A 22439-nucleotide genomic window follows, 5' to 3' on the forward strand; every position below is an offset into this window, starting at 1 on the left:
CGGCGACGGCGGCGGGGTTGCGGAGAGTGCGCGTGCGCAGCGCTAGGGCGACCCGGCCGCCAGTTCCAGGGCGGTCGCAGCGCGCCGTCCCCAGGCGGGGTAAAGCTGAGGCCCAGAGCGAGACTGCCTGCCCACGCCCAGGACTGCAGCAGGTGGCTGCTGCCTGGAGCCCAGCCAGGTGGAGTATAGGATCGCCCCTGCGGACTCAACAGAGGAACTGGCAGGGCCTTGCCGCCGGCGACCCTTAGGGACTCTGGACCGCAGATGGCCCTGCAGAGGTCCCCTTTGTGGAGCCAGATGGCTTGAAGAGGAAGCTCCCTCTCAGGGGTTATCCGGGCCCTGTGCCGGGAATTGGCCCAGACCCGCCAGTGAGACCTTTGTCCCCACCTTGGCTTAGCGCTGCAATCCCAGTGAGAGGCCAGGCCAGGGGACTCCCACTGAGCCCCGGGTCTTCCAAGGGACCGAGACCCAGTTGGTGGCTGCCTCAGTCCTTCCACGACTGCAAATTCCCCACCTTCCGGAGGCCAGGAGCAGAGCCAGCTGGGGTCCTGGAGGAAAGTCCACCCCAGAATCCCACCCCACACCCGAAGACTGACCTTCCCACAGGAATGTGGTAGAGGAAGCAGGCCAGGGATGTTTCCCCACCAGCCTGTCCGCTGTCGTCAGAATGCTCCGTCACACACACACCTGAAGACTCACGGCTGATTTGGGACACCGGGACGATTCTGTGCCACGTAGAGCAGGCTTGCCGGGCAGGAGCTTTGCTGAGCTTGGGGAGGGGCGCTGCAGGGGCTTCTTCAAGAAAGAGCCGGGGAAAAAAAAAAAAAAAAAAACGGGAGCAGCAAGTCCCCTCCTCCAGCTCTGAAGACCCCACCTCAGCGCTGCCTCCGAGACCCCTGCAGTTGTCCTCCTGTGCACTCAAGTGCAGCTGGGGTCTCAGAGGACCCCCCTTCTGCCAAGTCCTTCATGCTCTAATCAACTGTGCCAACCAGCCCTGCCAGGTCCTTCAGATCCTCTTTTCCCACCTCATCCTGGAGTCTCAGTACACACCTGGCCCCATCTGGCCCCGATGACCCCTGAACTGCCTGTCGGTTTACACATAGCCTTTCTGTAATCTCTGCAATGCTTCAGACTATAATCCTTACAGAAAATGGAGGTTAGGGTCCAGGTGTAGCTGGAGCCCTGAGGGACTCAGGGGCTGCTGTGTGGTCACCAGGTGTGACTTGTCAGGGAAGGCCAGGCTCTGGGAACAGTGTCCCTTGCCACGCCTGGGGTGCCAGTGTGGACAGGACCCCTGAGGTGGGCAGGTGAGCACTTCAAATGAAGCCAGACAACCTGCAGGACAGTGACGTGCTCAAACTTCTAATGGCTCATCTGAAGGGCTGGGGAGTTAACTGCCCATCTTACCCAAAACTAAGAGCCCAGAGCAGACATAGCTGAATTCAGACAGTTGTGAAATAGCTATATGGTACATACATCCTCCCAGATGTCTTCTGGAACTGGGGCACTGCTTCTGTTCAATCAAGAAGGGTCCAGGGCCAGAGATACAGCTCAGCAGCAAAGCACCTGCCCGGCAAGCACAAGGTCATGAGTTCGATTCCTGGTACAAAAAAAAAAAAGGGGGTCCAGGTGTAGTGACAGTGACTAGAGCCCTCACCCTCACACGAGCCCCAGGGGCACCCTGGACAGGGGAAGCAGACATCCCTGAGCAGAGGAGAAGTCACAGTGACATCATCACAACCTTGTCCTGCAAATCCTTACCAGGACTTAACAGTAGAACTAGGAGAAGGGCTGCCCTTAGGTCAGGGGTTACTGGACCCCAGGGTGGACCTCACAGAAGAGAGACAAGGGCCAGGCCTGAACGTGGCTGGGATACACACACGCAACAGCAGCTCCCCTTGGCACAAGGACAACCACAGGGACAGGAGAAGCTAAGCAGAGACCCTGGCACTCCTGTCCGCAGCGGTGCGCTGATGCCCAGATCACCCAGAGGTTCTTGTGTAATTGGGCATGCCTGCTTGCTGCCGTGTGCAGGTTGTTTTCTGGCTTCTTGTTTCTCTACTGGGACTGAAGATGGGGCCTCATGCCTACTATATGAGACTACCACTGAGCCATATCCTCAGTCCTTTTAATTTTATTTTGAGAGAGGTTCTTGCTAAATTGCCCAGGCTGACCTTGAACTTTCAATCCTCCTGGCTCAGCCTCCCAAGTAGCTGGGATTACAACCACATACCACCAAGCTCAGCTAGTGTTGGCTTGGTTCTGTGTGGTTTGGTTATTTACTTCTGTTTTTTTGAGACAGGTTTGGTTATTTATTTACAGTGATCCCTCACCTATCATGGGACGTTCCAGAGACCCCCTTGATAGGTGGAAGTCCATGAAATAGTCGCATTATATTTATTTTATTATTTACATGTATTTTAAGGCTTTATATTAACTTTTTTTTTGTACTGGGAATGAAACTCAGGACTTCGTACATGCCAAGCAGGAGCTGTGCCACTGAGCTACATCCCCAGCAAGGCTTTATAAACTCCACACTCCTATAAACCTTTCCCACTCTCTTATTAACCTTTCCCACACTCTTATAAACATTTCATATGCTCTTAAACACTTTCTACACTCTTAAACCTATATAATTATAACAACATGTAAAATTTATATAGGTACTCAATGTGCAGTGGACAAGGAGAGATTCTGAATGTATGGGCACAGTGCAGGAGAGCAAACAGAGGGACGCTACGGTCACTGAGCCAATCAGCACCCTGGATACAGAACACAGTGCTATAGTTGGTCACCTTCCATTCCATTAGCCAATAGTGTGCAGTGTACAATCTCACATTGGCAAACTTGCATAACTGGTAGTGGCGTACTGCATTTCCATTGTGTATAGTACAATATTCATCTGCTGATGAAATACATACTGTATTTTATTTCAATTTAATATTCTTTTAATATGTTGAATTAACATTTTTTATATTTTAAAATTTTAGGCAAAAATAATTGAAATCATAAATATTATATGAATACCTATATACCACAAAATCCCATGATATAGCAAAAACTCCACAATACAGAATTATAGTTTTTTTAAAAACCCACGATACAGTGAAGCCACAATAAGTGAAGCATGACATAGCAAGGGATGACTGTATTTTTGGTTTTTTGAGATAGGAAAGATCTCACTATGTAGTCCAGGCTGATCTTGACCTCACTAAGTAGCCCAGGCTGGCCACAAACTCACAACAATCCTTCTGCCTCAGCCTCCTAAGTGCTGGGATCATAGGCATTTGCTGCTATACCTGGCTTTTGGGGAGGGGAATTAAACACCCTAGGCAGTTCTGATGTGTGGCCTGGTTTACCTGATTCTGCACTACCCAAAGCCAAGCATGAACCCCTCATGATGTGGATTTCGAGCCCCTTCGGTGCACCTGCCCAACCAGGCTGGAGGAGCAGGGTGCAGGAAGGACTGCTGGAGCACCAGGGAAAGCCACTGCCCACCCTTCCCCTCCGCGGCAGCTCTCACCAGCACAGGCCCACGTGCACGGCTGTTGATCTGGTTGAAAGCTTTTCTATCTCTCAGATGTGTGAGGGCGAAGGCCAAGCTGCCAAACAAGTGAACCTCAGAATACAGTGACTGAAGAGGGAACAATTTCTTACTCTGGAGGAATGGCTACCAGCGCCCACAGCCGGACCAGCAGAGGCTCCACATCCCTTGACACGTGGCACCCAGCGCTGGGTTCTGGACACATGATCCGCCTGACACGCAGACAGTGGAAAGGGGAAAAAAAGGTGGAGAACAATCTCCTTACTCTAATGGAATCTGGAGGTTTCCAGTTACATCTTGTTGAGCAAAATCCCATCACATAGGACCCAGGTGTGGTAGCACATGCCTATAATCCCAGCAATTGGGAGGCTGAGGCAGGAGGATTGCTGTGAATTCGAGGCCAGCCTGGATTACAAAGTGAGTTCAAGGCCAGCCTGAACTGCATAGTGAAACCCTGTCTTAGAAAGACCAAAAAATGAAAAACAAAACAAAACAAAAACAATCTTCCCCAAATCCCGTCACATGAACCAGCCTACCTGCACAAAGGCTGTGAAATGAGTGTTCTCCTGACACCCACTTGCCCCCAAAACAGAGGGAGTCCTACCTTTTGTTTTTTTTAACTTTTATTTTATTAGGACATGTATGTAGCACATGCATATTACAATCATCTTAGGGAGTTGGTACAGGTATATAATACAACTTGTTTCTTTTTTCTTTTTTTTAATCAAGGAATCCTATCTTGAGAGGAAGAATGTAAGCTAAAAAACATCACCAGCCAGAGCTACAGCAAATACACAGAACGCATCAGGAGCACTGCTGTTCTTGCCTGGCTGCAACAGCAGTGCCTGTCAGGAAAAAGAAAAAGAAGAAAGAGAGGTCTAAACTCCACAGGACAGGTTTACTTCAGAACAAACCTGAGAGGGCCCACACTGGCACTGAGACCAGACCAGCTGTAGACCCCTCTACATGCAATGGGGTCTTCTGTAGGGTCGTGGGGAGCAGGGGCTCAGTGACAGGCTGCGGCTCCCTACCAAGAGCAGGGCTTGAGTGAACCCAGTGGCAGTGGCTGCCCTAGGACAAGCAGGACTGTGTCAGGAGTCCCGGGTGCAGCTGTGCTGGGAGGGGCAGTTTCCAGGGGTCCCTGACCTGGATGGCAGTGGTCAGAGTCCTTTGTTGCAGACTCTCTGGTTAGATAAGGAAAATGGGCAGCTTATCTCTTTCTTAATCACTTCTTGCTGATTGAGGGGGCGGGCAATTGTTGGGGTTTGGGCTGAAGAAGAAAACCCCTGTTGATGTGATCTTTGGCTACTGCCTGTGAAAATGGCCAAGATCCTGTCGGTGAGAAATCTTTGAAACAGGCTGATTAGGCATTGCAATAAAGGCACTATGAAAGGAAAAGTCCAAGATAGGATAGTGGACTTCCACAAATCCCATGGACTCTGCAAGGTGTCCCAGGACATTAGTCATGCTGCCTGGATCTCTGTGTCTGTGTCCTGCACCGCTGCAGTTACATCATCACGATTATCTGGGATGAAAGTACAATATGTTGTATGAAGCATGTTGCATGTGCCCTCTCAGGCAGCTGTAAAGATATCTAAATCCATGCCATTTTGTAAAAATACTGTTTTCATTTGGTATGTTTCATCTACTAATAAAATTATAGTTCTACGAGTGGCATTTAATGCATGGGTTAGATGTTGGGCTAAGGCCTCTACATCCAAGTTTACCTTAATGACAGCTACTCCCAGAAGGGTCATAGATATAGGGGAAAATGACGAGGGAGAACGTTTATACCATGCCATCCATGGTAGACTGCACCCCAATTTGGGGGTGCTGGGAGAGAGGGGAAAATATAGTCAGGAATATAAGGACATCCCCATGTGCATTATCCTGTCCAATTGGCAGGTAGATATGGCCAGCCATACTGGCTACAGACCCATAAATGTCATGATGGACCCATATCTCTGGGAACTGTTCCATAGTATTTTTGTCCATCCCACCACACATGGGCAATATTAGCATATGTGACATTAAGGCACAAATGCTCAGGTATCCATCCTACTATGCATTTAGGGTCAGAATGTTGCTCAACACACCATATAATAGGGTCCCTTATGATAACATGTTCAGATACTACCCACCCCAGCCACTGGGGATAGCATATCCTATGAATTGTCACCATGTTCTACCTTGTCAGAGCAAACTCTCTGTGGCTTGGTGTGTCCCTCCCACTCAGGTCCTTGCATGTTTCAGTGAGACAAAGCTGTCCAATTTTCAGCTGTTGCTGTTGGAAGATACCGGGAGAGACCTCCGCCTGCACCTGTGGGACTTTCTGCACACACCCAGCAGTGGGAGACACTGTGGAGCTGTGCACAGGTGTGGGCTCGTGAAACCACATTTCTTGCCATAATTACCCCAGAGGGACAACTCCCAGAAATTAGGCAGATCCTTATCACTCACTGGCAGTGATTATCCATTCCCATTGTTAGTTCAGCTGCTGTTAAATCTGAAAGAAATTTGAGTTACTGAGTGGAAGAAAACAGAATGAGGGTACAAAAGGAAAAAACTCTATTCAGGTGGTAGTAAAGTCACAAAAGTTTCCCTGAAGTCAGTGATCACAGAGAATTTCTAGAAGATTGCACTGGGAGGAGAAAAGGGGTAGCTCTTCTGCCAAAATGTTGAGAAGTTAGGAAAGCATCACAGCCACTCATTTCTGTTGGTGGTAGTAAGCGTGAGACCTAGACTACAGCAGGCCCTGTCTGGGAGCAGACGAGGGAGGTTTGACCAGTTTTACAATACAGAAGTGAGCCCAGTGAGGAAAGCCTTTTGTTTAGCCACTATCAGAGTTGTGAGGATTATTTGATGAGGTCCATCCCATTCGGGGCTCAAGGCGTTTAGTGATGCCCTCATGTAGACCCAGTCACCTGGCATAAAGAGGGGCTTGAACAAGCCAGGCAGCGAGGATGTAGTGGTTGATTAATTGTGTCCACTTGCGAAGTTTAGAAGTTTAACTAAATCAGCTCAGCAATTCTACACCCTGGGGTGCAGAGGAGCCACCCTAGGATGGCTCATGACCTAGATGATATAAAAGGGAAATGAGGAAGGGCAGAGGGGTTCCATTCTTCGGAGGAGCTCCAGTCTTCACCTACAGCTTGGACGTTGTCTCCTGGCTTCTAGTGCAGATTCTTTGGCTGCCGCCTTGGATCTTTCAGCCTTCTGGTGCAGACTTCTCAGCTTGCTGTCACAGACTCACTGGCATCCTGATACAGACTTGCACGGGACACTGCGGTGAGCTCCAGACCTTGAACTGAACCCTTCAGTCTCCAGTGTACAGACACCTTCTGCATGCTTCTCATCCAACTCTGTGGCTGACCATTGTAAGCCAATCTTGTAATTTCTTATACATTTGTATATCTTGTGTTATATCTGTTTCTCTAGTAAATTCTGACTGATATAAGATGATTGGGGAAGGTGATGACCAGCCTATGACCACAGGAGGTATGGGTTGCATTTAACAGGGATGAGATCCCAGTCCCCCCAAAACATTAAAAAAACATCAAAAATTTTTTTAAAAATAGGAGTGAGAGTAGAGGACGTAGAGGTGAAGGATTCTAGTCCTCTAGGAAGTTGGGATCCAACTGCCTAACAGCAAGGAGCCTTCTGTACATCAGTTCAAAGGGGCTTAGCATGGTGGGTTTACACTGAATAGTGCTTAGCTTGAGGAGGGCCAAAGGGAGGAGGTGAATCCAATATTGTTATGTTTGGATTATGAGTTTAGTAAGTGTGTTTTTAAGATCCCATTTGCACTTTCTACTTTTGCTGATGACTGGGAGAGATAAGGAATATGATTTTTTGTTTGTTTGTTTTGTCTTTTTGAGACAGGGTCTTGCTATGCACTTCAGGCTGGCCTTGAGCTCACTTTGTAGCCCAGGTTGGTCTTGAACTCACAACAATCCTCCTGCCTCAGCCTCCTGAGTACTGGGATTACAGGCATGCACCACCATGCCCAGCTGAATATGAAAATGACAGTTTATGCTGAGGGACTTTGCTGGGTGTTGAGAAATCTGAGAGATAAACTCTGGTCCATTATCTGGCTATAGGGAGGCTGGGAGTCCAAACTTCAGAATGATGTCTGTTAAAAGAACAGGGAAGGAAGACAGGAAGAATAGGGGTGTTATGAGGAGAGCTGGTGGAGATCAATATTCCTGCCCCAAGAAGGCAATCAATAATGGGTTTGGGCCAGGCATGGTGGTACACATCTGTAATTCCAGCACTCAGGAGGCTGAGGCAGGAGGATTGCTGTGAGTTGGATTGCTACATAGCAAGACCTTGTCTCAAAAAAAAAAAAAAAAAAGAATAAGTTTGGTTCCCCTCAATCCTTCCAGGGTAAGGGGGTACTGGGGAACTGAAATAAAATAAGAATTCTTTCATAAGATTTTTATAAGAGTATATTGAGAGGCTATTCTTGGGGTACTAGTGTACCAAACCTGAGGGATTAAAAGAGGCCATTTTATGGAGGTGGAGCTGGCATCAGCATACTGATTTGGTTCTTCCTCCTTGCAGAGAAGTGAAAACCTTGTAGGCTCAGGCAGGGTGGGCGTATATTGCATGGCTCCCACTTTATGCATGAGGTCCCTGCTCAGTAAGGGGTGGGCAGTGGGGAATAACTAACAATGAAGGTAGGAGGCTCACTCCGTCTATTGTATAATACACAGGGGGGTATCTGTAAGGAGTGCTCTTGGAGCCCCTTTATGCCAACCACAGGAATAGGAGAGCAAGCAAGTGGCCCTTGGAATTGAAGAAGAACAGAAAGGCTTGGTCTAGCATTGATAAGGAAAGCTATGGCCATACTGGAAATGGTCCCAAGTACCCTGGCGTGGGGAACCACTCAGACTGCTTCAAAGCTCAGGGGCACCTAAGGACACCTGAGGACATGACCCTGCCTGTCTAGCACAGGCGCACAGTGGGATACAGTTATGTAACCGTGACTTAGCATAGGCAAACAGGCACGCGCTAGTTACAGCACTATGTAAGAATGTAAATATGAGGTAACAACCTGTATAAGACTTATACAATAAAGATGCAGGCGGCTCTCTTGTACTCTTGCTCTGGCTCTCTGCTCTGCTCCATGCTGCCTGCTGTTGTCTTGCACACGTGTGTTCCTTAACCTTAGGACCTCGCCCGCAAAAACCTCCCTTGGGCCCTCCAAGCAGGCCAACACCTGGGGTCCTCAGATTCACTTTGCATGGGAGCAGTGGATCCCAGGCACCGTCAGTCCTCCATCCTTAAAGCCAGCAGGAGACATGTTGTCAGAAGTGGGTGGGGGCTTTCTGTGTGAGGCTGTAGCAAAGCTGGAAGGGCATTCGACCTTCCAGCGTCTCCACTGGCCACGGGTAGGGTATGGCCTAGTTGGAGTACGAGGATTGGGACAGGCTTTTGCCCGGTGCCCATCACTGCCACATTTACAACAGGTACCAGGAGGGGGAGAAAAGGGCAGGGTGGTAGACCCCTCTGTGTGAGAGGTGTGAGTAGTGGAGGGAAGCATTTAGTACTTTAATTCAGTTTGTCTTTTCTTTTGGGCCTGTTGCTCATCCTCTGAGTTATACATGTGGAAGGCAGCATTTATGAGCTCATTTCCAGAGGTCTGGCATACCTCTTGTAACTTCTGAAGTTTTTTTTCTAATATTGGGAGCAGACTGGGAAATGAAGTGGAGCTGGAGGAAGACCTGTCCTTATCTGGACTCAGGATCCTTATTAGCATCTGTCTTAGTTACTTTTCTAATGCCTAAGACAAAATACCCGACAGCCAAAGTTAAAGGAAGAAGGTTTACTTGGCTCACAGTGTGTTCAGGCTTTAGTTCATAATCAGTTGGGGCCAAGACAGAATGGACGGCAGAGGAGTATCGCAGAGGAGAAACAGTCCATGGCAAGCAGAAGACAGCAAAAGCAAACAAGAGAAAAGAGTGCACCGGCCCTCTTTCTGCTCTTTATATTTCATCCAGCCAGAGTGGGGCAGCCTTAGTCCTATCCAGAACTATGCCAGACCTATCAGTGAACTGATTTAGTAATCACACACCCTTGACCCCAGCATCACACACTCTAGATCCAGCCACCTCTGAAAAAGCCCCACCTATGACCACATAAGGCTTTAGCGGGGAATCTAAGCACAAGCTATCGCAGTATACTTTGTCGTAGCCTCTATTAGGCAGGACATAAAAAGAGCTGGATTTTCATCAGGTCCCTGAGTCATCTCTCTCAATTTATCATAATTTACTATCTTATATGGATTCTCTTCCATATCAGCCAGGAGGCATCTATTCATGTGACTGTGCCCCTCAAGACCCCAACCCCCTCCCGGTAAGTCCAGGCAGGGTTAGTGGGGGCTATTTATGGAACTGCCTGTGCTGCCACCATGTGTATCAGGTTATTTGGATTCTGCGGGTGGAGTTTATCTGCATAAGCTTCAGCTGCCCACCCAATGTGTTCTCTCTCACTGGGTGTGAGACTTGAGGAAACAATCAGGTGTACGTCTTCCCCAGTGAGGCTGAGAGCCTAAGATACCCAGAGGAACTCCTTGCTATATTTACCAGGGCTTCTGAGCAGGAACCCAGCCACTGTTTAGTCTGTGCCAAGTCATTCATAGGAAAGAGAACATGGACATGACCAGCCCCTGAATCCCTGCCACCTGTCAGAGTGGAAGGATTGCCGGAGGGCAGGGGCCACATGGCTGGAAGGCCGAGTTACTCCCTGGGCTGCATGTGCTTAAGAGTTTGGAAATTAACTGTGCCAAATTTAGGCCACTGGGAGAATAAAATGAGACATTTAGGCTTTGTGTGTGTGTGTGTGTGTGTGTGTGTGTGTGTGTGTGTGTCTTTTTGAGACAGGGTTTCTCTATGCAGTTCAGGCTGAGCTCGAACTCAGAGCAACCCTGCTGCTCGGCCTCCCAAGTGCTGAGATTACAGGCGTGTACCACTATGCCTGGCCAAATATCCCCTTTTAAACCAAGGGGGCAAAAGAATTTTTAGAAGGCCACCCAAAGGGGTATCTGCCCTCCCACTCCAATCTTCCAGAAGACCACTGCAGCCCTGTGAGACCCCTTGGATGTTTAAGATTCTCTACATGGCCTAGGCACATCAGAGAAGGCTTTTCTGGAGATTGGGCAGGTACAGACATTTGGGAACTTATAGTAACTGATACTATCTGCCAGAATTTGAAGATGTGGGAGCCCATAGTAACTGATAAGAGTGGCCAGGTGTATGTAGCCCTGTGTTAGGGCAGCCCCCAGGCAGGACTAGGGACCCGGAAAGTCTCTTGTAGACATGGCCCAGCCATGTCAGAGGTTTTTACGAGAGATCAAGCAAGTGTCTGTGCTCCAATGTCTGCAGAGTCCACCCCAGACCCCGGCCCTGCAGAGCCCCCGGAGGGTCTGGGATGGATATATGCTTCCCAAGCACCCCTGGGAGAAGGTATGGGCCGATCTTACCAGTCCTGGGCTGGATAATGGAGTGTCTGATGCTGACTGCAGGATTAGCAGGAAACAGCAGATGACTTCCTAAAGCTCATAAGGAAGAGGGGAGAAGGAGAGGACTGGGGTGGAGGCACCACTGGGAAGCAGTAGGGCCCCAAAAAGAAGAGGTGGAGGATATTGGAGTAGTCCCCTCAACCCCTCCCTGTACAGGTCATCAAATGATAGGAAAAAGGAAAAGAAGAGCTCCACAGGGCAGGTTTACTTCAGAACAGACCTGAGAGGGACTGTGCTACCACTGAGACCAGACCAGCTGCCCTCTACAGGCAATGGGGTCCTCTGTAGGGTCGTGGGGAAGGGGAGTTCAGTGAAAGGGGCTGCGGCTCTCCTCCAAGACCAAGGCTTGCGGCAGCCAAAAGCCGAGAGGCAGTGGCTTCCCCAGGATGAGGCTAGGATCACACAGAAGCAGTGGCTCCTTCCCACAGCCGGGCTGACCATGTTGGAAGTCCTGGGTGCAGCTGTGCTGAGGGGGGTGGTTTCCAGGGGTCCCTGACCAGGATGGCGGTGGTCAAATTCCTTCACCACCCGGGAACAGCCCTGCAGAGCATGGCTGAACACTCGGCCTTCCTACAGTATTTCCTTCCCAAGAACTTTGGCCACTGCATTATCCCATTTCTTAACCAGGAGACCCTCTGAGCAGGAAGTAGCACATACCCCAGGAGCCCAGAATACACATACATGGGGACACAAGATCTGATAGCTGACCCCTCTTCCTTCTGCAGTCACTGAACTCTTGATGGAGCAGGCAGGTGGCATCCAGAATAACTACATTTCCCAGCCCTCTTTGCAGCTTACGTTGCCAGGCACAGCCAATGTGAGGGGAAGGCTCACATCTGGAGGCTGGAAGACCAAGATGAGGTGCGGCAGGGCAGCTTCCTCCTGGGATGTCTCTCCCTGGCTTGCAGGTGGCATCTCCTCCTGCATCCTCACATGGTCATCCCTCTGCAAGTCTATTCCCTGATGTCCTCTTCCATCTTTCTTTCTTTCCCCTTCCTCCTCTTCCTCCTTCAGTGCTGGGGATCAAATAGAGCCTCCTGCATTCTAGTTAACTGTTCTATTACTGAGCTACACCACCAGCCCTTACCTTCTGCAAGAACACTATTATAGCCAGCTGTAGTGGCATGCACCTGTGATCCTAGCACTCTCGAGGCTGAGGCAGGAGGATTACTGCAAGTCTGAGGCCAGCCTGGGCTACATAGTGAGCTCAAGGCAAGACCCTGTCTCAAAAAAATAAAACAAAACAAAAAGGAAAGAAAAAACATCATCGTAGTCAAGTGTTGTGGCACATGCCTGTAATCCCAGTTACTTGGGGGGCTGAGGCAGGAGGATTACAAATTTGAGACCAGACTGAGCAATTTAGAAAGAATCTGTCTCAAATTAAAAAAAAAAAAAAAAAAAAAAAGTAAAAAGGACTGAGGATGTTGCTTTGCCTAGCATGCATCAACCCCTGGGTTCAATCTCCAGTACCACAAAAAAAAGCTGAGTGCAGTGACACACACCTGTAATTTTAGCACTCTGGGAGGCTGAGGCAGTAGGATTATGAGTTGGAGTCCAGCCTGGGTAATTGAGCAAGATCTTATCTCAAAACAAAAGAGACAGGGAGAAACAGAGAGAGAGAGAGAGAAAGAAAGAAAAAAAGAAAGAGGCTGGGGATGTAGCTCAGTGTGAAGGCCCTGGGTTCAATCTCTAGGGCCAGAAACACACACACACACACACACACAATCTATAGGGTTAGGCCCCTCATCTGAACTAATCACATCTGCTCCTCATGGGATTTGATACTCCATGGGTTCTGATGGGAAATTTTGTCGCAGTGCACCTCATTTGTTTGGTACTCAATGCACCGACTACAGCTCCAAATAGTCAGTGTCTTTTACCCTGTGCCTCAACAATCAACCAGAATAACGTGTTTACTGCGCATTGTCCTTGGTTCTCTTCAGGCCTCCAGAAACAGTATGGAAATGCTACTGTAAAGGCACATTCTGAGGTCAGGACTTTGTTTGTGACAGATTTGCATTCACTATGTGGTTCAGGCTGGCCTTCAAATCACTATGTAGCCCAGGCTGGCCTCAAACTCATGGCGATGCTCCTGCCTCAGCTTCCTGAGTGCTAGGATTACAAGTGTGCCATCACACTTAGCTGTGAGGTCAGGATTTTGAAGTGCAACAAATCACCCCATAACAGAGGTGCTATTTGGAAGACACGATTTTTTTCTTCGTACCGGGGATTGAACTCAGGACCTTGTGCTTGCTAGGCAGGTGCTCTGCCGCTGAGCTCTCTCCCTGGCCCTGGAACACATGATTTTGAGTTCTTGGCCCCTCTTCCACCTCTCTACTGGGAACCCGAATTGCTTCATTTTTTGAGACCAGGTCTTGCTCAGTTGCTGAAGTTATTCTCAAACTCATCTTCCTCTTGCCTTGGCCTCCTAAGTGCTGTGAATTAGAAAACCTGTTTTTGTTGTTGTTGTTGTTTTGTTTTGGTTTGGTTTGGTTTTTGGTACTGGGAATAGAACTCATGACCTCAGGCTTGCCAGGCAAGGACTTATGAGCTATATCCCCAGCCCAAAAACCTGGTTTTGATATAAGGAATTCTAGCCGGGAATATAACTCAGTGGCATAGCACCTGCCTGACAAGCATGAGGTCCTGAGTTTGATTCTCAATACAAAAAAAAAAAAAAAATTGATAGGAGTTCCTTCTTGATCCACAAGGACAAGCACCATGCCATCTGCAACCATGCCAGCTAGAACAGCCCCTGCCTACGCCACTGTTGTTAGGGGATGTGTTATCCCAGCCAATCCTAATGAATACCTGATATCATGCCTGAGGGTGCAAGAACCCAAGAACAATATGGGCTGTCATTCAGTTTCTGGGGCTCCTGAGTCTGAGGCATGTTGAGAAGTACCCCATGCTGCCCAGGTCTTGCCATCAGATCCACTTCATATCCCTGCCTTCTGTCTTTTTTTGGTCTGTTTTTTGAGGCAGAGTCTCACTGTGCAGCTCAAACTGGCCTTGAACTCACAGGGATACTCCTGCCTCAGCTTTCTGAGTGCTGGAAGTACAGGTGTGGGCCACCATACCCAGCTTCTCTCCTTGAGTCTTTTTTTGTTTGTTTGTTTGTTTGTTTCTTCTTCCAGTACCAGGAATTGAACTCATGACCTTGCGCTTGCCAGGCAGGCGCTTTGCCGCTGAGCTAAGTCCCCAGCCCCTCTTTTTTTTTCTTTTTTTTTCTTTTGTCTTTTTGGTCTTTTTGAGACAGGGTCTAGCTATGCAGTTCAGGCTGGCCTTGAGTTCACTTTGTAGCCCAGGCTGGCCTCGAACTCGCAAAGATCCTCCTGCCTCAGCCTCCCAAGTGCTGGGATTACAGAAGTGCACCACTATGCCTAGCTCCTTGAGTCTTAATACCACTGTCAACAATCAGGAACACAGGAGCAATGCAGCAGATAACACCAGCCAGAGAGGCGCTGGTGAAGTGGCTTTGAAAGTCCCAGCCCTCCCCAGGATGCTGTGACTTCTCTGTCCTACAGTAGGAGCCCAAAACATCCCGAGTCCTTGGACTCTCTCGGCCAGCCTGACCTGGGATGTTATGTAGCAAGCACTTCATCTCAGCTGGCACTCATTCTGTCCCTGGCATTCAGCCCTGGCTCTTTCCCTTTTGGGCCCCACCAGGGTGAGCTGGCATAAGACACGTTCATTTTAAGATTGGCCTAAGAAAAAGTTTCAGGAAAGGAAGCAACTGACTGAAAATATCACAGCGCTGTTCAACAGAGCAGAATGGGTTTCCCAGGACAATGTGATAAACTACGACAAACCGGATGCTTACAAACAACAGGAATTTATCCCTCACATTCTGGAGTCCAGAAGTGCAGTCAAGGGGTTCTCCTGGAGGCAGGGAGGGGGGACCTCCCCCCCAGGCCTTGCACCAGCTGTCAGTGTCCTTGCTGCCCTGGGCAGGAGCCCTGTGACCCATCTATGCCCCTGTACTCACATGGCCTTCTTACGTATGTCTGTCTCTCCTTCTCTGGGGACCTCACTCACTGGATTTAGGGCCTGTCCTAATCCAGGATGATCCCATCCCAGATCCTTAATGTGAGCACACCTGTAAGGACCCAGCTTTCAAATAAGGTCACATTCCCAGGAGGCCAGACACCCAGCCCCCTCCCCTTGGTTTTGAGGATTTTGAGTTGGTTGCAGGATGTTGAGAGGAGGAAACCTGTGCCTGGGGCCTTGGAACACACAGCCCTACTCACAGCACTAACACACAGAGCAGGGACACACCAGCTCTGATGCTTGCCCTGGGGCTCAGCGCCCACAGGCTGTGACCAGAGTCCTCTACACAGATGTCACCCTGGCTAAGGCCAGCCTAGCCAGCAGGGCCCTCACAAGGCACACAGACAAGAATCTGCTGTGCTGGCTTTGCAGCTCCATCCCAAGAAACCCTGGATGTGCACATGCAGCTTCCTGCTTCCGGCTCCCTTGCATTCGCTTATCCCAGCACCCAGGGAGGATGTGTGACCACAGGGCTGGGCTCTGTGAAGGAGGCTTGGTGTGTGTCTCCTTTCCTGGACTTCCAGTCTCTAAGCCGGAATCTCCCCAGGCCAAGACAGACAGGACACAGTCAGCAGTTATGGACTGTGTCCCGCTTACCGGGTGACCCTGGCCAAGGCCTCCCCTTAGAATAAGGCAAGTCACGGGGCTGCCACTGTCACTGTCAGGAAGGGCCTTGCCTGTGCTGACTTGGCAAATGAGGAACAGCCCAGGGCCATCTGCAAGGGCAGGGCCCTACCCTCACCCCACCCAGGGCTCTGGCCAGCCCAGGGAAGAAACAAGCCCTGCCTCAGGGTGTGAGCCACATGCTGGGGTCCCCTAGGAATCTAGGGAGACCTTGAGGCTGTCCCCAAGAGGCAGGCACCTTGTTAGCCAGGTGCACCAGGGCAGGTTCTCCCAAAGGAAAAGCAAGGTTTCAGTCAGCGGCAGAAATGCTTGACTCTGCAGCCGCCTCTGTGCACAGCGGCTGTCCCTTCCCCTCCTGCCCTCCAGTGTCCACCGCAAGCAGATGGGGAAAGTGGGAAGCCTCAGGGGCAGCCCTAGCTGGGCCCAGCTGAGTCTTAGCCAGGGTACCCTTCACCATCCTGGCAGAAGCTGGAGAAAGTGCTGAAGCCTAGCATAGTGCCTGGGCAAGATGGTAATACTCAGACATACACTAAATTCAAATCATCCTTCAAATAAGGATCAGCTTACTGAACATAAAAATTCAAAGCCCTATTTTTTTCTGGACTTTTAGGGCTCTCACTATGTAGCTTAGCTGGACTCAAACTTGCAATCTTCCAGCCTCAGCCACTATGCCCAGGCAAACTGAATCTGTGAGTTTATAAAGTATCCTTTGTCCTGTACTTTCTACTTGAATCGACGATGAAGTCTCAGAAATCTCAAGAACTCAAACAGATTAAAACGTTCAAAGTAGTAAACTAAACCCCAAGTTACCTTACATATTTCACAAATCTGAACATGAAACACAGCTGTGTTCAGGGTTCACTCATAGAAATGGTAAGGGCTCTGGCTCTCAGGGTTTCTGGCTTAGGTCATGACTTTCTTCGCCTTTTGTGGCTGACAGAAGCCACTTTCAGCCAAGGGACCTGGGGCCCCTTGGTGCCAAGTGTGTGGTGGCAACTCAGTAGGGCTCCAGCCGGCCCAGAGGGGCTCTGCGGGGGGAGTGGGGTGCACCCAGAGTGGGTTCTGTTCTTTAGTTCAAAGACCTCAGACCTCGAGAGGGTCCTACAGAAGATAATGCTTTTCCCATTCAAATGACTGCGACTCCCAGGGCTCCCCGCACTGCTCAGGGGCCCTCTTCAGAGCTCTGCTCCACTAGGGGTCACCGTATGGGCCACTTGCCAGCAACGAGGTGCTGAGCTGGATGCTAGGAAAGCAGACAGCCTCCCCACACACGCCCAGCCCCTCTGTAAAGACTGGGACACAGCTGGCAAAAATTTGAGGAAGAGAAAGAAGGAAACGTGATTAGAAAGAACGACCAAACTCCCTCGTGGCGAAGCCTCCAAGGAAGCAGGAATGGGGAAGCGGCCCCACAGTCGTCCTGGAGCACGGGCTGGGTGGGGACCGGCCCTAAGGTTTCTGCAGGAAGTTGCTGGGAACAGCAGGGGAGTGACGTGCGGCCTGGCCGCTGGGGACTAAGTGGCGAGAAGCGCACTCGATCGCGCGAGGCAGGCCCCCTCCTCCCGGGGGCCAGGAGAGGAGCTCCGGGTCCTGTTTGTCTCCTGGTTCCCGCTGCCTCAACCTGCAACACCGAGGCGAGGAGGGCGAGCCCGGACCCCGGACCCGTGGGATTTGGCCTGGTACACAGGGCGTCCCTGCTTTAGCTAGGCCTAAGTCACCAGGAGCAGCCGCACTGGGGAGCCGTGGAGCGCAAACCCCACCCATAGGTTCCGGCCTCCTGCGGCGCGCCCCCGCCCCCGCCCAGTGTGCCAGAGGGCGGGCGGAAGTTGGCGTGGCGAGAGCAGCGGGCTGTAGGCGGGACTTCCGGAGCGCTGCTGTGTCTTCCGGTCGTGCGCTAGGAGTCCGGGCGGCCTCCGGACATGAAGGTGAGCCGTGTGCGGCCGCTCTGCCCCGCCTCCTCCGGTGCTTCGGCTTCCGCCCCGTGTGGCGGGCGTGCCGGGCGGCGAGACTCTGCCGGGGTCCTGACGGGCGAGAGGCGCGGGCGGCGCCGGCGGGCGCGCGTGAGCGAGCCAGTGGGACGGCGCACGGGGAGTGTGAGAGCGCGCGAGGGTGAGGGTGGCGAGTGTGGACACCCGTGAGCACGCGTGAGTGCGAGCCCGTGTGTGCGCGGGTGAGGAGCAAGCGCGACGGGACCCAGGCCCAGACCAGGTGCTGTGGAAGGAGGCGGTGAGCGGGCCGGCGGAGCGTGCAGTGAGCGTGCGCAGAGCGAGAGAGGCGCGGGGTACTGGAGTCCTGCGGGGGGCGCGGACGGGGAGTGCAGTCGGTGTGCGTGGTGGTGGCCAGCAGGTCCCGGCAGGAGGGCGCGGGCCTGTGGGTGTCCCCGACGGCGCGCATTGGCCCCTTGAGCTTGTGGGTGCAGCAAGCCGGGTCTCCTCTGCACAGGGCTGGAGACACGACGCTGAAGGGTGACTCGCCTGCCCCTTGCTTCGCAGGTCTGTGTACTGAAGCCCAGAGAGGTCAAAGGACAGCAGACTGGTGACAGAACTGGACCTTGCGCCATCTCATTGCAGTCCTGTTTCCACTGCGCTGTGAAATTGGTGTAGTGCCGTGGCCACGCGCCCCAGTGCGGCAGGCTGCCTGCTGGGTCAGTCTCTACATCCTTGAATGGGGTAACCATGTCCCGGGCTGTGGAGGAAACCGTGGGCAAACACCAGGCTGGCGTGCAACACGTGATCAATAAACATCACCCGGGGTTGTGATTTCTGCCTCCTACTCCCCCTTCATTTCTGAGCGTATACACCTGTCACCACAAAACTTGGTCGGCTCCAAAATGTGTACTCAAAGGTGACCACAAACATGACGACTGTTCTACGTCATAAGAGCCGCCTTTCTGGTATCAAAGTCAGCTAAGGGTTTGGAGGTATGGCTCAGTGGTAGAGCCTGCCGCGCAGAATGTCCAGTCCCTAACGATACAACAGAGACAATCAGGCACCTCACTGTGGCCTCAGTCACAGGTACCTAGGGCGCATCTATGGGTGCACCTATTAACGTTCTCAGGAGTCAGCCTAAGGGTTAGAAACCGGTTCTTAACAAAAGTCAGTGTGTCACTGAGGAGAGTTAGTTTCAGTCAGCTTCTTACTCTCAGCAGGGGTGCTGGCTCTTTCTTCTTTTTTTCTTTTTGGTACTGGGAATCCAAACTCAGGACCTCATGCTTGCCAGGCAGGCACGATTCCACTGAGCTGTGTTCCCAGCCCTGCTGGCTCATTTCTTACTGTGGGTCTGCATGAAATTCATTTATATTTCATCAACCCTGGTGAGATGGTCTACCAGTGCTGTGGGATTCGGAGCTCCAGAAGAGCAACAACAGTCTGCTTTTCCTTGTTAGCTTGTTTGTTTGTTTATTTTCTTTGTTTGTTTGGAGGCAGAGTCTCACTACATAGTTCATCCTGGCCTTGAACTCAATAATGTAGCCCAGGCTGGCCTCAAACTCAGCAATCCTGCCTCAGCCTCCTGAGTGCTGGAATTTACAGGCATGTGCCACCATGCTGGGTTTATTTTTGGTTCTGTAGTTCAACTGGCCTTGAACTTGCAGGGATCTTCCAACCAAGTGCTGGGATTACAGGTGTATGCCACCTGGCCCAGCATCACTGTTAAGTTTGTTATGAAGCAGGTTCGGAGACATGGTTGGGCAATGTCGCCCCCTCCACTTTCTGCCCAAAGGAGTGTCACTGGTACTTGGAGAAATCACACATTTTGGTGCAAGAACAATGTGTGAGAACTCAGGCGTCAGCTATGTGAAGAGCACAATGGAAAGTCGGCCTTGGAGTACTGACCAGTGGTGTCGGGGTGGCCATGAGAAGTGTGGCAGCCTGGACACGCCTCACAAATCACACACTTCCCTGGCAGGTGGAACCCAGCACTCAGGAGTAGCCTGCATCCCAGAGCTTCATCCCATAGACAGACTGCTGGGTATGAGTGGTCAGTGGCAGCCCTGGCCCTGGCCTTGTGCCTCATCAGGTTCCTCTGGTGCCTCCCTGCCAGGTACAGAAGCAGACAGGCCCACCATCCTCCTGCATGTGTCTAGACATGCCCCCTCTACTTTCATCTTTCTTCCTGGAGGTTGGAGACTAGAGGGTGTTAGATGGCAGGGCTCGAGGTAGGTGGACAGTGGCCTGCTACAGGAGCAGACCACAGCAGGGCATGGACACCCAGGCAGCCCCGTGGGTTACTCCTAGACCACTTCCCAGGAGGATCTCTCCTACTTGGTTTCTCATCACTTCTGTGACCCCTGTCACCCAGGGGAGAGAAAGCCTATCTGTAGTCATGAAAAGGGCTGAACAGTCTCAGCCTGACCAGGCAAGCTGCAGGTGATTCTGATCCCCAATCCCTGGAAGTGTGAGCCACTCAGCCCAAGCCTGAAGTCACAGCAGAGAGATGGAGGGCTGAGTGGCAGGAGACTGCTGCCCCTTGATTCAAATTCTGGTGTTGGAGAGGGGCTGGTGAGGAGGATACTGGGCATGGAGAACTGTGATCTGGCCTGGGTCTCACCCCTCAGGTTTGCTGTGGCTCTTGGAATTGTCACTGCCCTTGCCCGAGGCTACATGCACAGCACATGGTACTGTTCTACACACCTGTGTGTTCCTCTCCTAACCCCTAGTTCCTCAGCCTGAATCTGTCCTGTAACTTCCCAGGGCTCTGCACCTGCCATTTCTGACACGTGTGTGGGGGCAGTTTGGGGGGAAGACCAAAGTAAGACCCAGGGAAATGACAGTGAAAAGGGGTGACCTGTGCCCCTCCAGGTGCCTGGCCAGGAGTTTGGGGTGGCCCTGGCTCTGGTGTCTCCTGACTGGGTCAACTAGGCCCGGCTGGGGCTCCTTGGCCTCTTTGGCCTAGGTTCTAGTATCCTCTGTGGTGCCCATGACTTTGCCTGCCTATGCTTGTGGTTGGCAAGCCCCACAGCTGGGGTGCAGCTGAGCATCAGGGATGTCAGACTAGGTAACAGGCTTCTGGACACCTGATGTCCTGAGGGCTCAGAGGACACAGCCTGGCTGGGCCATGCTTGTTGCCCAGCTGCCCTCAGAGAGTGCAAAGAGGCAGATGCCTAGAATCTGAAAACAAACTGTACAACTAATAGAAGTTCAGGGCAAGCCAGGCATGCTGGTGCACGCCTGTAATCCCAGCACTCAGGAGGCTGAGGCAGGAGGATCATTGCAAGTTTGAGGCCAACCTGGGCTACAAAGTGAGTTCCAGACCAGCCTGAACTGTGTAGTAAGACTCTGTCTCAAAAAGGCAAAAAAGAAGTTCAGAGCAGCTGGACATGGTGTTGCACGTGATATTGCACACCCCAACACCATGGGAGGCCGAGGCAGGAGGATCACAAGTTTGAGCCCTGCCCAGGCAATTTACCAATTTAAAAATAAAAGTATGTAAAATAAATATAGCTGGGGATATTGCTCAATGCAAGGGTCCTTCGTCCAAGCATGGGATCCTCCTGCCTCAGCCTCCTGAGTAGCTGACATTATAGCCAGGTGTAGGGGACCTAGCTCTGTGTACTTTTCCATGTGGATATGTACATGGAGAAGCAGGGCTGTGCTGCATAAATGTGGTTTTGTGATATGTGTTAACCAGCATAGTTGTGAGCTGTGGTGCCTGTCTGTGTGCAGCGCGCAGACATGTTAAGTCCTATGCATGATTCCTGGGGCCAGATGATACAGCTCAGTGGCATAAGCGACTGCCTGGCAGGTGCATGGTCCTGAGTTTGATTCCCAGTAACCACCCCCAGAAAAACCAAAAACTGTCCATGCGTGGTTCCTGTGTGGGAGTCCCCAGCGTGCAGCTGGAGAACACAAGGAGTACACATTGGGGAGTGTGATGTACGTGACCAGACTGTCATCAGCAAACCTCTTCCCAGCTCAAATTCCCCCTCAGCCTAAGAGGTGTTGTCAGACCCTGGTGCAGTCATCTCTCTGTCCCGTTCCATCCCTCTGCTTGGAGTGTGTAACTGGGTGACGCTGAGCTGTTCATTCCTGGGGCTTTAAGTGCCCATGTTATATTGTACCTCTTCTTGCTTCCTATGGTATTGGGACCTGAACCCCAGGTCTCACACGCTAGGCAAGTGACTCTGCTACTGAGCTGCATCCCAGCTTTTCTAATGTTTTTACTTGGCAACAGAGACTTGATGAGCTGCTCATGTGGCCTCAAACTTGGGACTGTCTTGGCCCAGCCTTCTGAGTAGCTGGGATATCAGGCATGTGCTATTATTCTTAGCCCCCTTCCTTCCTTCTTCCCTCCCTTCCTCCTATTTTCTTTCTTTCTTTCTTTCTTTCTTTTGTTTTTTGAGACAAAGTCTCACTACGTAGTCCAGGCTGACCTCAAACTAGTGGCAATCCTCCTGCCTCAGCCTCCCAAATGCTGGGATTATAGGTATGCACCACTATGCCTAGCCCTTTCTTATTTTTTAGTGGAACATTTTTCACTGGGGTGTCTGTCTTTTCTTCCTGCCCCACTTCTTTTTCCTCCTCCTCCTCCTCCTTTTCTTTTTACCTTTTCAGTACTAGGGATTAAACCCAAGGTTTTTGCATTGAGTTACAGCCTCATCTCTGTATATTTATTTATTGTTATTTTGAGACAGGTTTTTGCTAAATCACTACATTGTCCAGGCTGGGCTTGAATTTGCAGTCCTCCTACCTCAGCCTCCCAGAA

General features: G+C 51.1%; 1 protein-coding gene across 8 annotated transcripts in view; it reads left to right on the forward strand.

Moving 5' to 3' along the window:
* The first annotated feature begins 17230 nt into the window (after positions 1–17230).
* The window catches only part of Chid1 (chitinase domain containing 1), a 29597-nt gene continuing 24388 nt past the window's right edge, over positions 17231–22439 (forward strand). The window contains exons 1-2 of one of the 8 annotated variants that reach the window (XM_013502940.1): positions 17231–17662; positions 18230–18381. The gene's annotated coding sequence lies outside the window, so the exon portion shown is untranslated. The other 7 variants (XM_005401799.2, XM_013502942.1, XM_013502947.1 and 4 more) reach the window with 7 other exon arrangements.

Source organism: Chinchilla lanigera, unplaced genomic scaffold, assembly GCF_000276665.1.
Source record: "Chinchilla lanigera isolate Chin_1 unplaced genomic scaffold, ChiLan1.0 scaffold00075, whole genome shotgun sequence".
In the NCBI taxonomy this organism is placed as follows: domain Eukaryota; kingdom Metazoa; phylum Chordata; class Mammalia; order Rodentia; family Chinchillidae; genus Chinchilla; species Chinchilla lanigera.